The 18,229-nt window shown below is 40.2% G+C and overlaps 1 protein-coding gene across 1 annotated transcript in view; it reads right to left on the bottom strand.

Moving 5' to 3' along the window:
* Positions 1–18,229, bottom strand: part of LOC139389752 (5-hydroxytryptamine receptor 7-like) — an 85,611-nt gene that overhangs the window by 66,614 nt on the left and 768 nt on the right. The gene's annotated exons all lie outside the window — the stretch shown is intronic.

Here is an 18,229-nt window from a genome sequence, read left to right as displayed (position 1 = left end):
GCAGGTGTGTTTATGGACATATTCAATTGATCCTTATCCCACATGCTTCAAGAGGGCCACCATTGTTCCTGTTCCCAAGAAAGCTAAGGTAACTGAGCTAAACGACTACCCACCCACTCACTTCCGTCATCATGAAGTGCTTTGAGAGACTAGTCAAGTACCATTTCACCTCCACCCTACCTGACAATAATATGCAATAATATGCAAATTAATAACTTAAAAATCATACAATGTGATTTTCTGGATTTTTGTTTTAGATTCCGACTTTCACAGTTAATGTGGACCTATGACAAAAATTACAGAACTCTACATGCTTTGTAAGTAGGAAAACCTGCAAAATTGGCAGTGTATCAAATACTTGTTCTACCCACTGTATATACTGTACTCGATACCATCTACTGCATCTTGCCTATGCCGTTCTGTACCATCACTCATTCATATATCTTTATGTACATATACTTTATCCCTTTATACTTGTGTGTATAAGGTAGTAGTTTTGGAATTGTTAGGTTAGATTACTCGTTGGTTATTACTGCATTGGCGGAACTAGAAGCACAAGCATTTCGCTACACTCGCATTAAAATCTGCTAACCATGTGTATGTGACAAATAAAATTGGATTTGATTTGATCTTAAATAAGCATGCCTCTTTCAAAAAATATAGCCCTTGGTTCACTCCAGACCTGACTGCCCTCGACCAGCACAAAATACATCCTGTGGCAGACTGCACTAGCATCGAATAGTCCCCGCGATATGCAACTATTCAGGGAAGTCAGGAACCAACACATGCAGTCAGTTAGGAAAGCAAAGGCTAGCTTTTCAAACAGAAATTTGCATCCTGTAGTTCTAACTCCAAAAAGTTTTGGGACACTAAAGTCAATTGAGAATGAGAGCACCTCCTCCCAGCTGCCCACTGCACTGAGGCTAGGAAACACTGTCAACACCGATAAATTGACGATAATCGAGAATTTCAACAAGCATTTCTCTACGGCTGGCCATGCTTTCCTCCTGGCTACTCCTACCCTGGCCAACAGCTCTGCACCCCCCGCAGCTACAGTGCCTTGCGAAAGTATTCGGCCCCCTTAAGTTAATACTTTGTAGCGCCACCTTTTGCTGCGATTACAGCTGTAAGTCGCTTGGGGTATATCAGTTTTGCACATCGAGAGACTGAAATTTTTTCCCATTCCTCCTTGCAAAACAGCTCGAGCTCAGTGAGGTTGGCTGGAGAGCATTTGTGAACAGCAGTTTTCAGTTCTTTGAACAGATTCTCGATTGGATTCAGGTCTGGACTTTGACTTGGCCATTCTAACACCTGGATATGTTTATTTTTGAACCATTCCATTGTAGATTTTTCTTTATGTTTTGGATCATTGTCTTGTTGGAAGACAAATCTCCGTCCCAGTCTCAGGTCTTTTGCAGACTCCATCAGGTTTTCTTCCAGAATGGTCCTGTATTTGGCTCCATCCATCTTCCCATCAATGTTAACCATCTTCCCTGTCCCTGCTGAAGAAAAGCAGGCCCAAACCATGATGCTGCCACCACCATGTTTGACAGTGGGGATGGTGTGTTCAGCTGTGTTGCTTTTAGGCCAAACATAACGTTTTGCATTGTTGCCAAAAAGTTCAATTTTGGTTTCATCTAACCAGAGCACCTTCTTCCACATGTTTGGTGTGTCTACCAGGTGGCTTGTGGCAAACTTTAAACAACACTTTTTATGGATATCTTTAAGAAATGGCTTTCTTCTTGCCACTCTTCCATAAAGGCCAGATTTGTGCAATATACGACTGATTGTTGTCCTATGGACAGAGTCTCCCACCTCAGCTGTAGATCTCTGCAGTTCATCCAGAGTGATCATGGGCCTCTTGGCTGCATCTCTGATCAGTCTTCTCCTTGTATGAGCTGAAAGTTTAGAGGGACGGCCAGGTCTTGGTAGATTTGCAGTGGTCTGATACTCCTTCCATTTCAATATTATCGCTTGCACAGTGATCCTTGGGATGTTTAAAGCTTGGGAAATCTTTTTGTATCCAAATCAGGCTTTAAACTTCTTCACAACAGTATCTCGGACCTGTCTGGTGTGTTCCTTGTTCTTCATGATGTTCTCTGCGCTTTTAACAGACCTCTGAGACTATCACAGTGCAGGTGCATTTATACGGAGACTTGATTACACACAGGTGGATTGTATTTATCATCATTAGTCATTTAGGTCAACATTGGATCATTCAGAGATCCTCACTGAACTTCTGGAGAGAGTTTGCTGCACTGAAGGTAAAGGGGCTGAATAATTTTGCACGCCCAATTTTTCAGTTTTTGATTTGTTAAAAATGTTTGAAATATCCCAAATATGTCGTTCCACTTCATGATTGTGTCCCACTTGTTGTTGATTCTTCACAAAAAAATACAGTTTTATATCTTTATGTTTGAAGCCTGAAATGTGGCAAAAGGTCGCAAAGTTCAAGGGGGCCGAATACTTTCGCAAGGCACTGTACATGCCAAAGCCTCCCCAGCTTCTCTTCCACCCAAAACCCAGATAGCGGATGTTCTGAAAGAGCTGCAAAACCTGGACCCGTACTAATCATCTGGGCTAGACAATCTGAACTCTCTTTCTAAAATTATCCGCCGCTATTGTTGCAACCCCTATTACCAGTCTGTTCAACCTCTCTTTCGCATTATCCGCGATCCCTAAAGATTGGAAAGCTGCCGCGGTCATTCCCCTCTTCAAAAGGGGATGACACCCTAGACCCAAACTGTTATAGACCTATATCCATCCTACCCTGCCTCTCTAAAGTCTTCAAAAGTCAAGTTAACAAACAGATCACTGACCATTTCGAATCCCACTGTACCTTCTCCGCTGTGCAATCCGGTTTCCGAGCTGGTCACGGGTGCACCTCAGCCACGCTCAAGGTTCTAAACGATATCATAACCACCATCGATAAAAGACAGTACTGTGCAGCCATCTTCATCGACCGACTCTCAAGCCGACTCTTTTCTCTGTGTATATCAACAATGTCGCTTTTGCTGCGGGTGAGTCCTTGATCCACCTCCACGCAGACGACACCATTCTGTATACATCTGGCCCTTCTTTGGACACCGTGTTAACAAACCTCCAAACGAGCTTCAATGCCATACAACAGTCCTTCTGTGGCCACCAACTGTTCTTAAACACCAGTAAAACTAAATGCATGCTTTTCAACCGAACGCTGTCCCCACCCGCCCACCATCACTACTCTGGACGGTTCTGACTTAGAATATGTGGACAACTACAAATACCTAGGTTTCTGGCTAGACTGTAAACTCTCCTTCTAGACTCATGTTAAACATCTCCAATCCAAAATTAAATATAGAATTGGCTTCCTATTTCGCCTTCACTCACATTGCCAAACATATCCTCGTAAAACTGACTATCCTACCAATCCTCGACTTCGGCGATGTCATATTCAAAATAGCCTCCTACACTCTACTCAGCAAACTGGATGCAGTCTATCACAGTACCATCCGTTTTGTGACCAAAGCCCCATATTCCACCCACCACTGTGACCTGTATGCTCTCTTTGGCTGGCCCTCGCTACATATTCGTCGCCAGACCCACTGGCTCCAGGTCATCTATAGGTCTTTGCTAGGTAAAGCTCCGCCTTATCTCAGCTCACTGGTCACCATAACAACACCCACCCGTAGCACGCGCTCCAGCAGGTATATCTCACTGGTCATCCCCAAAGCAAATACCTCCTTTGGCCGCCTAGCCATCCAGTTCTCTGCTGCCAATGACTGGAACGAATTGCAAAAATCGCTGAAGTTGGAGACTAATATCTCCCTCACTAACGTTAAGCTTACCGATCGCTGCAGCTGTACATAGTCCATCTGTAAATAGCCCATCCAATCTACCTACCTCATCCCCATATTTGTTTTTATTTACTTTTTTTGCACACCAGTATTTCTACTTGCACATCATCATCTGCACATCTATCACTCTAGTGTTAATTTGCTAAATTGTAATTACTTCACTACTATGGCCTAATTATTGCCTTATCTCCTCACGCCATTTGCACACACTGTATATAGACTTTTTCTATTGTGTTATCGACTGTATGTTTGTTTATTCCTTGTGTAACTCTGTTGTTGTTTGTGTTGCACTGCTTTGTTTATCTTGGCCAGGTCGCAGTTGTAAATGACAACTTGTTCTCAACTGGCCTACCTGGTTAAATAAAGGTTAAAATAAGTTAATAAAAAATGTTTTGTAAATGTGAATATGAATTATGCCCCCATTTCAGATTACTCTGACATTTTTCTTGCCCTGTGTCCAATGATATATGATATATGCTAGGTAGGTCGATGTCCTCATTGTGGTTTTACAGACGTGTTTAATGTACACTTTATTCTAATATTTATGAAATGCACAGTTATATTTGGTTGCACTTATTTGTTTTCCCTCAACTCCAATCCCATTCGATGCGTGGAACTAATGTGAGAGGGGCTATGTCTACATAAGAGTGCCAATTTAAACTCACAAAAGCTTTGACGAAGGTTGTGAGGCCGACACGTAAAGCTTATTAAAGAGCAGTGTTACTATCAAGAGCAGTGTGCAGGTTTCTTATTTTTTCTCATATTTGAGATTCTTCAAATAGCCACCCTTTACCTTAATGACAGCTTTGCACACTCTTGGCATTCTCTCAACCAGCTTCATGAGGTAGTCACCTGGAATGCATTTCAATTAACAGGTGTGCCTTCTTAAAAAGTTAATTTGTGGAATTTCTTTCCTTCTTAATGCATTTGAGCCAATCAGCTGTGTTGTGTCAAGGTAGGGGGGTATACAGAAGATATCCCTATTTGGTAAAATACCAATTTTCAAGACCTTTGAAAGTTTCTTCAAGTGCAGTCGCAAAAAACATTAAGCGTTATGATGAAACTGGCTCTCATGAGGATCACCACAGAAATGGAAGACCTAGAGTTACCTCTGCTGCAGCGGATAAGTTCATTAGAGTTACCAGCCTCAGAAATTGCAGCCCAAATAAATGCTTCAGAGTTCAAGTAACAGAAACATCAACATCAACTGTTCAGAGGAGACTATGTGAATCAGACCTTCATGGTCGAATTGCTGCAAAGAAACCACTTCTAAAAAGGACACCAATAAGAAGAAGAGACTTACTTGGGCCAAGAAACACGAGCAATGGACATTAGACCGGTGGAAATCTCTCCTTTGGTCTGATGAGTTCAAATGTTATGGTTCCAACCACTGTGTCTTTGTGAGACACAGATTAGGTGAACGGATGATCTCCACATGTGTGGTTCCCACTGTGAAGCATGGAGGAGGAGGTGTGATGGTGTAGGGATGCTTTTCTGGTGACACTGTCAGTGATTTATTTAGAATTCAAGACTCACATAACCAGCATGGCTACCACAGAATTCTGCAGCGATACGCCATCCCATCTGGTTTGCGCTTAGTGGGACTATCATTTGTTTTTCAACAGGACAATGACCCAACACACCTCCAGACTGTGTAAGGGATATCTGACCAAGAAGGAGAGTGATGGAGTGCTGCATCAGATGGCCTGGCCTCCACAGTCACCCGACCTCAACCCAATTGAGATGGTTTGGGATGAGTTGGACCGCAGCATGAAGGAAAAGCAGCCAACAAGTGCTCAGCATATGTGGGAACTCCTTCAAGACTGTTGGAAAAGTATTCCAGGTGAAGCTGGTTGAGATATTGCCAAGAATGTGCAAAGATGCCATCAAGGCAAAGGGTGGCTACTTTGAAGAATCTCAAATATTTGTTTAACACTTTTTGGTAACTACATGATTCTATATGTGTTATTTTATAGTTTTGATGTGTTAACTATTATTCTACAATGTAGAAAATAGTAAAAATAAAGAAACACCCCTGAATGAGTAGGTGTGTCCAAATTGGTTGTTGATCATTGCTCGACAACCATTTTCAAGCCTTGCCATAGATTTTCAAGCTGATTTAAGTCAAAACTGTAACTCGGCCACACGGGAACATTCACTGTCTTCTTGGTAAATAACTCCATCTCCCAGTGTCTGTTAGAAAGCAGACTGATCCAGGTTTTCCTCAAGGATTTTGCCTGTGCTTAGCTCCATTCCGTTTATTTTTTATCCTGAAAAAAGTCCCAGTCTTTAACGATTACAAGCATACCCATAACATGATGCAGCCACCACTATGCTTGAAAATATGGAGAGTGGTACTCAGCAGTGTCTTGTGTTGGATTTGCCCCAAACATAATATAACATAATATTCATTACAAAAAGTAAAGTGCTTTGCCACATTTTTTGCAGTATTACTTTAGTGCCTCGTTGCATGATGAAATAAAGGTAAATAATTATGATGTATTTTTTGGAATCTTCTGTACAGGCTTCCTTCTTTTCCCTCTGTCAATTAGATTAATATTGTTCAGTAACTACAATGTCGTTGATCTATCCTCAGTTTTCTCCTATCACAGCCATTAAACTCAGTAACTGTTTTAAAGTCACCATTGGCCTCATGGTGAAATAGCTGCACAGTTTCATTCCTCTCTAGCAACTGAGCTAGGAAGGACAGTATCTTTATAGTGACTGGGTGTATTGATACACCATCCAAAGTGTATAATTTTGTAACTTCACCAGGCTCAAAAAGATATTCAATGTCTGCTTTATTTTTTATCCAACTACCAATAGGTTCACTTCTTTATGAAGCAATGGAAAACCTCCCTGGTCTTTGTAGTTGAATCTCACTGCTCGACTTGAGGGACCTTACAGAATTGTATTTGAATGGCGTGGTCATTCCAAAATAATGTTAAACACCATTTTTGCACACAGAGTCCATGCAATATAGGGCTCCTGAGTGGCACAGCAGTCTAAGGCACTGCATCTCAGTGCTAGAGGCACGTCACTACAGACCCTGGTTTGATTCCAGGCTGTATCACAACTGGCCGTGATTGGGAGTCCAATACTTTTTAATGTATTTGTACAAATGTCTAAAAACATCATTCCACTTTGACAATATGGGGTATATTGTGTAGGCCAGCGACAAAAAAAACTCTATATAATCCATTTTCAATTCAAGATGTAACACAACAAAATGTGGAAAAAGTCAAGGGGTGTGAATACTTTCTGAAGGCATTGTAGCTTATGTGGACAATTAACACAAACACTGTACATAATCCATAGAATACACAATGCATTAACCAACATGTGTAATTATGCATGCTTGTATCCATGTTCTGGTATGAATGGATAACCAAATAAAATTACTATACATTAATTTTAAAAAGTTAAATAAATAAATGTTTTGTCTGCTCATTTATTTTCTAATGGGAAGATCACTTGACAGGACGGAAGTACATTATTTTCTTGCTGCAGCTTTCTGCTCCCCTGATTCCGGAGACATTGACAAATGTTTTTAATCTTATGATTATCTCAGGTTCTATCCCGGGGATTGGAAGGTGGCCCATGTACTCCGTCTCCACAAAGGTGGTGACCACTCCAACCCCCCAAAAATGTGTCTTGTCAAAATTGTCTTGCCTAGCAACATTTTTAGAGTCATTAATCAACTGTCAGCTTAGATCCTTCTTGTATATGAGCTGTATTCTAAGCGTTCACCAATCTGGTTTCAAGCCTGGTCATAGCACCATCTCTGCTGCAACCTTGGTGTTAAATGATGTGGTAATCGGTATGGATAGGAGGAAACACTGTGCGACCCTCTTTATTGACTTATCAAAGGCTTTCGATACTGTTTATTGGTAAAGAATATTGTCTGCAATTGGTATGGACCAGGAACTTTTAATATATTCCCTGGTTTTCCCAAATTCCCAGTTGAAGGATTCTCGTAATTAGAGAGAATAAGCAGGAAATCCTTCAACCAGGATTTCTGGAAAAAAAGGGGAATTTATTGAACATTCCTGGGATTTTGCAACCCTAAGTACTGTATATATTATTCTCCAAATCACATAAATGATGATTAATGCATAAGTACATTGGATGGTGCCCTCATTGATCATGCACATGCTTATAAATATCTGGGCATCTGGATTGATGAAAAGCTATCTTTTACAAAGACATTAATAATTCAAATGACTTTAATTATAGTAATAGTTCATGCCTTTCATTAAATAGCAGAATAATAATAAAGCAAAATAATTCAGTTGACATTTGTACAGGTTATTGACTATGGTGATATTGTCTGTATGAAAGCAGCTGCCACTGTATTGAAGCCAGTGGACACAGTTTATCACAGCACATTGCTCTAGGTGGTTCCGTACACATCACTGCGTTTTGTATCAGAAAGTAGGCTGGCCCTCTTTGAAGTATTGTAGATTGATGTATTGCACTCTTTTTGTTAAGAAAGCCCACCTGCATAAACTTCTGCCGTACCTTACTTCATTCTTAACATATGAGAGAACAGTTCGTACCTCCGCACCTTACTTGTGGAATAATCTCCAGGCTCTCTAAAATTGGATGAATTGGTGCCTCTAGGGCAATTCAAAAGGCAGATATTTACTGAAGAATGTGTTGGTTTTCTATGAGTATGTTTTGCTTTTTGTGTATTGATGTGAACCTTGAGTATATTGATGTGTATATTGATGTGTGAAAATGGCAGATCTGTAAAAGAGACCTTGGTCTTGGCATGGCGCCCTGTTTTTGCTTGTTTTTCCTAAAAACCACTGGCATGTAATCGTGTCATTTGCGCGACTTGCAGAATCATAATAATTTATGCATTCATACCCAGCTAACAACAAACATTCCCACAACTTCAGAGAACATTCCCTTAAGCGTTTAAGAGTCTCATTAGGTCACCTAACATTTTCATATGAATGTTCCAGTGATGTGCAATGACTGTTTCCAAGATATCATTCCCTTAATGTCAAAAAGACTTAACCAGAATGTGGTTACTCTGTTCTCAGAATATTCAATATTAATGTTATAGACACATTTCATGGGAATGTTGCAAGAACATTCATGTGTCCAGTTTTCTGGGGGTTAGATGAATATTCCATCAACGTCACGCCAAACATACACAGAACATGGTTGCCATGTTCTCAGAATATAAGATGTTAATGTTCTAGACAAGTTGTTCTATCATGGTCTCCTGGAGGTTTTGGTCTAGTTCTCAGCTTGATCCGGGGTCACGCATATTTAGGACGTTGCCTGACGGTCCCAAAAAATTATATGAAATGGCCTGAATGGAATATCAGCCGTTTTACGGGCTCATGACCAATTGTGCAATTTTGTGTGTTGTTCTGGCACAGATAAAAAAATATATAATAATGTTTACATCTTTATGCCATCATTTCCTATGACCGAAAAGAGCGTCTGAACATCAGAACAGTGACCACTAACCTCGATTTGGATGAGCATTTCTAGATCAATGTCGGAGATGAATGACATACTACTCATCCAGGAGAAGGCCCAAATCCCCAACACTCTTAAGAAGGAAGAGGGGGCATTACAGAGGCCAGCATGCAGGATATCTGACAAGACAACCTCGGTGAGTGGATGAACCACCTTGAACCCCTGTTCTATTGGCGAACGTCCTTTCACTGGAGAATAAACTGAACAAGCTCACTGAGACTATCCTATCAATGTGATCTGAAGAACAGTAATATTCTATGTTTCTCTGAGTCGTGGCTGAACAAAGACATTGAAAATATCAATATAGCTGTTTCTTTCTATACAGAATGGCAGCCGATCCATTCATAGCTAATCCATTCATTATGTGTCTGTTGGCAAGATCAGGGACACCCATAAAGATCAGGGACACCCATAAAGATCAGGGACACCCATAAATCACAGCTGTCGTGATTTTTTTTTCCATACGGTACGACATTACTCGCATAAAATAGTGGTGACAGATATACATGGTAACATTGTTAATTTATACAGGAATTATTATTAAACCTGGTTTATGGCATTCCGATCTTCCTGCTACGCCAGCTAATCTCACATCATTGATTTTATTTACTTAAATCAGCAAATTTCGGGTTTTTCTGTATAGTTGTCTAATGTTTGTGGGGCATATTACTCTATTTTAATATTACTCCTTAATCACTATGATAAATACCAATTGTTTTTCTTGAGTGTGCATTTAACAGAGATGAGATTTACTTAGATGTGCAAAGTGTAGCAATACAGGTGAAATCAGTCATTGACACAGACATGGTGGGGTACCAGGAAGATTGGAATGCTGTGAACCAAGATGTTGGGAGTTCAAATCCCAGGTGAAGACATGTTGAATGATAGTTACTGTATAAATAAACATACACAATGTAATCATGTATGTCAAATATGAAAGTTGAAAACTGTGTGTGGGTGTCCCAAACCTTTCCAACAGAAAAATAGCTTTCAACATGGATCAGTGATTCACCAATCAGTGCCTCAATGGACTCGGCAGTAGTATCAAGGGATGATGTGTAATGAAAGTTTCTTTAGGGCGGTGACGTCCTAAAAACGTCTTTAGGAACGTCCCCGGAACAAGCCGGGAACAAGAAAAACCTTCGGAGACCATTGCAGAATGTCCTATGTATTAAACATCCTTGGATAGAGGAATGTTCTTACAGCGTTACAATGAAACATGTCTATAACATTAATATCTTATATTCTGAGAACATGGCAACCATGTTCTGTGTATGTTTGGTGTGCTGTTGATGGAATATTCTCCTAACCCTCAGAAAACTGGACACATGAAACGTTCTTACAACATTCCAAGATTATTATAGTTTTGTGTTTAAAAAAAAAAAAAAAACGATTCTCATTTGAAATTCAGTTTAGTTTCAGTTAGATTTCAGACTTGATTTACTCGTTTTATTCAAATTTAGTTTGACAAAAACATTTCTACTTCATTTTTATATTTTTTAGTTTCAGTTTTAGTGACAGAAAGCAGCATAGGGCTAGAGGTCTTCACGGGTCGAACAGACCCGAAATTCCGAGATCCAACCCGGGACTCAAGCGGGAGCTTGTTAACTGTGTTAGCCAATTGCAGCACAATAAAAGGTACAGTTTATGTACAGCTGAAACTGGTTCTGGCTGTTCATGTCAAGTGTGCCTGCTGCTGAGGAGAGAGACAGAGCGAGTGAAAGGAGACTTGGCCTAGGCTACTGTTGATTGGGAACATGTAAGCCTTTTTAATTGAAGTAAAATTAAAGTTAGAGGAGAAATAGTATAGTGAAAAGAGGCCTACAAAAAGGTCCTCGGGGACAAGTTTTAATGGACAAAGATGACAAGAACGTTGGCGCGGCCAAATAGACTGTGTCGAAGGCTAGGAGATAGTTATGTGTTGTAGGCCTATAGTTGTGTTTCTGGGGATGTCACTTCTTGCCACTGTTGGGCAAGAAGTGACATAAATTGATGGGTCAGGTCATAGGTTAGGGTAGGTTTAAAAGCCCAGTGCTGTCAAAATTCTGTTTTTTTATGTGTTTTGTATCATATTGTAGAACAGCTGATGAAACGAACACTGTAAAAGTTTTAAAAATGTGATCAGTGTTATTTCCTGATAGTTGCTGGATGAGAATACAGCATACACAGGACCTTCTAATCAGCAGGTTTGCAGGGGCGGGAGTTTCGGCTGTCCATGGTGACATCACCATGCGGCAAATTTGGTCAATTGACCAATAAAAAAAAAGAGTTCCAAACCTCTCTGCCAATAACAGCTAGTTTTCAGTTTCCCCCTCCTCACTATGACCACCCCAAGACAATCATAGAAAGATTATTGCCTGTGAATTTTTGGGGGGCTAAAAATGGATGGATATCGGTTTTTCATTGTATTTATTTAACTAGGCAAGTCAGTTAAGAATAAATTCTTATTTACAATGGATGGCCTACACCAGCTAAACCCGGACGACGTTGAGCCAATTGTGCGCTGCCATATGGGATTCCCAATCACGGCCGGTTGTGATACAGCCTGGAATCGAACCAGGATGTCTGTAGTGACGCCTCAAGCACTGAGATGCAGTGCCTTAGACCGCTGCGCCACTCAGAAGCCCAACTAAGCTCCTGAGGCATTTATAAGTTGTATTTTTCAAGAATCAATCCAGTATATATCCCTCAAACTTAACTCTGGACCTCGAATCCAGTTCCACTGCACTCTTTCATTGTTCCCCTCTAATCAGGGACTGATTTAGACCTGGGTGCAATTAATTATCAGGTAGAACCGAAAACCAGCAGGCTCCGGACCTGTTAGGACAAAAGTATTAATATAATTGATTTATAAGTCCAAAAATGAATGTAGCAACTAATGATTCTAAGTCCCAATACAGATGTTTTTATCAATATCAAATCATTTCTGCATAGCAATTAAGTACCGTAGTGTAAATAAGAATTTGTTCTTAACTGGTTTGCCTAGTTAAATAAAGGTTCAATAAAAATGTGTTCAACATCAGAACTCCAAATAATATTATCTTGTTTTACTCCAATGTTTCTAAACAATGTAATATAAACACACACTATAGCCTCAATACAATACAAATTATACTTTTGATATCATGGATGCCTGGTCAGCCCTTTCAGACATAGCTCTGTATATGAATTTGAGAGTGGTTACATTTCTCCAGGCCCATGCATCCCTCAGCTTTTTACCAAAACAGAGACCGGGTGTTCCATTTGTTATTGTTTCAATGAAGGACTCTAGCTATAAAATGATAAAGTGAATCTCAATGTGACTTGGATTTAAAAGGATTAGTACCTAGACTGGTGCCAGAAACATGATGGAAGGAAACTCTTTCCCCATGTTTAAATTAATGACATGCTTTTTCAACTTTAGTAATACATGTAAGAAGAATCAACCTTTATCTGACAGAAACAGAGAGGAAAAAACAACAAATGAAGTCATAGCACATTTGTTGGTTAATGATAGTGATGCACTAGTTCCATAAATCCCAAACCTAGGCAACAGCAGCATTAGGTCTGAGGAGGATGTCGGATTCTCTTGGACAATTCCGGGGAGGGTCCGCTTCAGACAGACAACTCTTTATTTATTTCACCTTTATTTAACCAGGTAGGTTAGTTGAGAACAAGTTCTCATTTGCAACTGCGACCTGGCCAAGATAAAGCATAGCAATTAGACACATACAACACAGAGTTACACATGGAATGAACAAAACATAGTCAATAATACAGTAGAAAAAGAAAACAAAGTCTATATACAGTGAGTGCAAATCAGGTAAGATAAGGGAGTTAAGGCAATAAATAGGCCATGGTGGAGAAGTAATTACAATATAGCATTTAAACACTGGAATGGTAGATGTGCAGAAGATGAATGTGCAAGTAGAGATACTGGGGTGCAAAGGAGCAAAATAAATAAATACAGTATGGTGATGAGTTAGATAGATGGGCTGTTTACAAATGGGCTATGTACAGGTGCAGTGATCTATGAGCTGCTCTGACAGCTGGTGCATAAAGCTAGTGAGGGAGATATGAGTCTCCAGCTTCAATGATTTTTGCAGTTCGTTCCAGTCATTGGCAGCAGAGAACTGGAAGGAGAGGCGGACAAAGGAGGAATTGGCTTTGGGGGTGATCAGTGAGATATACCTGTTGGAGCGCGTGCTACAAGTGGGTGCTGCTATGGTGATCAGTGAGCTGAGATAAGGTGGGGCTTTACCTAGCAGAGACTTGTAGATAACCTGTAGCCAGTGGGTTTGGCGACGAGTATGAACCGAGGGCCAACCAATGAGAGCGTACAGGTCGCAGTGGTGGGTAGTATATGGGGCTTTGGTGACAAAACGAAATAGGAAGCCAATTCTAGATTTAATTTTGGATTGGAGATGCTTCATGTGAGTCTGGAAGGAGAGTTTACAGTCTAACCAGACACCTAGGTATTTGTAGTTGTCCACATATTCAGAGCTGTCCAGAGTAGTGATGCTGGACGGGCGGGCCGGTGCGGGCAATGATCGATCGCATGTATTTAGTTTTACTTTCATTTAAGAGCAATTGGAGGCCACAGAAGGAAAGTTGTATGGCATTGAAGCTCGTCTGGAGGTTAATTAACACAGTGTCCAAAGAGGGGCCAGAAGTATATAGAATGGTGTCGTCTGCGTAGAGGTGGATCAGAGACTCACCAGCAGCAAGAGCGACATCATTGATGTATACAGAGAAGAGAGTTGGCCCGAGAACTAAACCCTGTGGCACCCCCATAGAGACTGCCAGAGGTCCGAACAACAGGCCCTCCGATTTAACACACTGAACTCTATCAGAGAAGTAGTTGGTGAACCAGGCAAGGCAATCATTTGAGAAACCAAGGCTGTCGAGTCTGCCAATAAGAATGTGGTGATTGACAGTCGAAAGCCTAGGCCAGGTCGATGAATATGGCTGCACAGTAATGTCTCTTATCGATGGCGGTTATGATATCGTTTAGGACCTTGAGCGTGGCTGAGGTGCACCCATGACCAGCTCTGAATCCAGATTGCATAGTGGAGAAGGTACGGTGGGATTCGAAATGGTCGGTAATCTGTTTGTTAACTTGGCTTTCGAAGACCTTAGAAAGACAGGGTAGGATAGATATATGTCTGTAGCAGTTTGGGTCTAGAGTGTCAACACCTTTGAACTCTACCAGGACATCACAATTTGAAACCAAAGTTTGCAGGCAAAACAGTGGTTTTAGTGAAGGTAGATGATGCAAACTAAACACTTACGAAAGGCATTCATTAAAAATAACCTCTGCATTCTCCATTTCCTAGCTAGCTACTACTTTGTGTATGTTTACACTAGGAAAATAAGAAGATGTGGCGGTGACGTCATCGGTGACACGCAACTGATGCAGGAACTTCTACAGACATGTATGCAGGAACATTGGTACATTGTATGAGGCTATCAGTCTGTCGACAGAGATTAGTGACGCACAAACTAGGCCTATTTAAAACATCGGCATCTCCTGGCAGCATTTACCTGCCAGTTTTGACTAATGTAGGGTTATGTGATATTTGGCGAGACCTCTTCTATGATATGCTACTCTAAATATTTAGATATCCGATATAATCGTTTTGCTCTGTTAATGACTAAATCATTCCAGACTGTGCAATTTTTGTGCTTATTTACAATATCATAGTCACACTAACCAGGCTTCCATCCAAACTTTTCATGAGAGTAAAGTACATGTCGGGGAAAAAAAGCACATTTGTCATAAACGTTCCAAATGTCGACAAAACAAAATACACTAGACAAGGTGGGCACTTTTTGTGTCAGTAAAATGGCGGTGGAAAGGCCTTTATGCGCAAACCCCTTGGGTTGTGCCGTGGCGGAGATCTTTGTGGGCTATACTCAGCCTTGTCTCAGGATGGTAAATTGGTGGTTGAAGATATCCCTATAGTGGTGTGGGGGCTGTGCTTTGGCAAAGTGGGTGGGGTTACATCCTTCCTGTTGGCCCTGTCCGGGGGTGTCATCGGATGGCGCCACAGTGTCTCTTGACCCCTCCTGTCTCAGCCTCCATTATTTATGCTGCAGTAGTAGCTAGGGTCAGTTTGTTATATCTGGAGTACTTCTCCTGTCTTATCCGGTGTCCTGTGTGAATTTATGTATGCTCTCTCTAATTCTTTCTCTCTTTCTTTCTCTCTCTCTCTCGGAGGACCTGAGCCCTAGGACCATGCCTCAGGACTACCTGGCATGATGACTCCTTGCTGTCCCCAGTCCACCTGGCCATGCTGCTGCTCCAGTTTCAACTGTTCTGCCTGCGGCTATGGAATCCTGACCTATTTACCGGACGTGCTACCTGTCCCAGACCTGCTGTTTTCAACTCTCTAGTGGTAGAGATACTCTTAAAGATCGGCTATGAAAAGCCAACTGACATTTACTCCTGAGGTGCGGACTTGCTGCACCCTCGACAACTACTGTGATTATTATTATTTGACCATGCTGGTAATTTATGAACATTTGAACATCTTGGCCATGTTCTGTTATAATCTCCACCCGGCACAGCCAGAAGAGGACTGGCCACCCCTCATAGCCTGGTTCCGCTCTAGGTTTCTTCCTAGGTTTTGGCCTTTCTAGGGAGTTTTTCCTAGCCACCATGCTTCTACACCTGCATTGCTTGCTGTTTTAGGTTGGGTTTCTGTACAGCACTTTGAGATATCAGCTGATGTACAAAGGGCTATATAAATAAATTTGATTTGATTAATAACCATCAAATCAAAGTAAACTTGAAGTCACGCAATTATATTTTGTGGTCCTCCCACTAGGACTCTGGAAAGCATAGGCTACAGGTTATTAGGCCACAGATCAAATAAATTATGATGAACTTCACAGGGTGGTGAAAGTCCATGGTGATGAGCTTGATTGCGCCTTTCCAATAAAAATAGGGTCTTATTCTGGTGACATGATGATCGATACTTGGCTGCCAATTGACAAATAAAAATAATCTTGCTATATTGTCCATAATAATCTCATTATGTATGTACTGTAGCCTAGCCGCACTGTATCTGCAAGCTGTTGGTTCGAGAGCACGTGCCAAGACCAGAGTAGGCACATTTGCTAAATAGAGCAAAATTCTAAACCATCAGTAGAGTTGAACATGCTATGGAAACCCATTGAACTAGTTTTATTTTTTTCGGTACATGGGAATTTAACCGCAAAAGTTTATGTGTCTGTCGTGTGTCATCACACACAGCATTTTATCCACAAGCCAATTTGATGGAAACACCTCTGGTGGGAAAATGCACATATTGTTTTCAGCAGATTTTAGAATATCGGCATGAAAATCTGTTGGCAACTGGATGGATAACCTAGCTATTCTCATTAAATAATCATGTTTATTTTGGCTTAGTTTATAAATGTATACTTAATGTTTAACATGTTGATACATTCTAACTGAAAAAAACTGTACAGTTTATTTGTAAAGTTCAAATAGAGTCTTGCACAGTCTTATCGGTATATCGTCTTACACTTCATGATACATCTTCAATGTCAAATATTGCGATATTCGATTTAATCATAAAAATCAGCCCAAACCCAGACTAATGTCACCTAATAGCCTATACATTAGATACTTCCTTCCTTGTTTTAGGGTGAGTATTGATAAAGTGGGACACTATGAAAATGTGCTTTCTGGAACACCTTACAGAATCATCCCATTGTCTCAACCCCCAACATGATACCATTCCAAATAGCTTAAAAACTCTACTAGACTATACAAAATTTAAAAAAATATTGAAAAATGGATGGATGACTCTTCTTCAAACATATTGTCCTGAGACCACATTTATTGTCGATACTGGCAAACACCTTGATTGGCAAAGTGGGACACTTCATTCTTTATTGTAAAGAAGGATGAGTTAGAGATTTGAATATTTTAATGATAAATTATTCATATGCATTCTTTAGATATTTTTGTGGAACAATAAGAATGATAATTTATTGTTATTATTATTACACTATTATTCATATTATTATCATCATCATCATACTTGATTATAATTATATGAAGTAGCCTATATGTAATTGTAAATCCTATAAATAACAAACTTCATCTAGGCCTATCAGCTCAACATTCTCAACAGTGTACTCTAGTGGAAATTTTGTAGAATGAAACCAGAAAGACCTCACCCCTCAACAATTTCAATTAGTTTTATTGTCACCAGAGTCAAATACAGCAAAATAAATGTTTTTTTTGTCATCGTATGGTTATGAATATAGCTAGCTAGGATTTTTAATGTTGTTGAAGTAATATCTTTCTAAGTAAAATGCAGCTATGCTAGCTGATAACAGATTTGAGGAAAATTAAATCCAACATTTCATCTGATTTAGAAAATTTAGAGGATTTCTGTTAAGAAAACATGTATTTCATAATCCCCCCAAATATTTTATTGCATCAAAATGGCCTAGAGGAGTGTCCCAGTTTGACAGTAGTTAAATTGGCATACTGGGACACCGCCAAAATGTCTATATTCTAAAAAGGTGAGAGAAGTAAATCAAATTAAATAGTATTGGTCACATACACATGGTTAGCAGATGTTATTGCTAGTGTAGCGAAATGCTTGTGAGTAAAAAGCACATCCCATTACAAAATATGTTTTACTGAGACACTGCATATCCTTTCCTAGGTCTAGATAACCATAACATTTTACCTCAGAACCCTATGTAATTTTACTTACCATTATGTCTCTAGTCTAGAGACACGTGTCATTCCATGGGATGCCACGCCCACAACAATGACGTCACTCCCATTGAACCCATTAGTTATCCTGACATACTTCCTCACTAACACACAGGCATTGATTGTTGGTTATGTTATTGTACACATTTAAAGATATCCATTACAAAGCTTG

The sequence above is a fragment of the Oncorhynchus clarkii genome, chromosome 30 (genome assembly GCF_045791955.1).
Source record: "Oncorhynchus clarkii lewisi isolate Uvic-CL-2024 chromosome 30, UVic_Ocla_1.0, whole genome shotgun sequence".
Taxonomy (NCBI): Eukaryota; Metazoa; Chordata; class Actinopteri; order Salmoniformes; family Salmonidae; genus Oncorhynchus; species Oncorhynchus clarkii.
The sequence above is the reverse complement of the archived record's forward strand: the minus strand, read 5'-3'. Positions and strand labels throughout refer to the sequence as shown.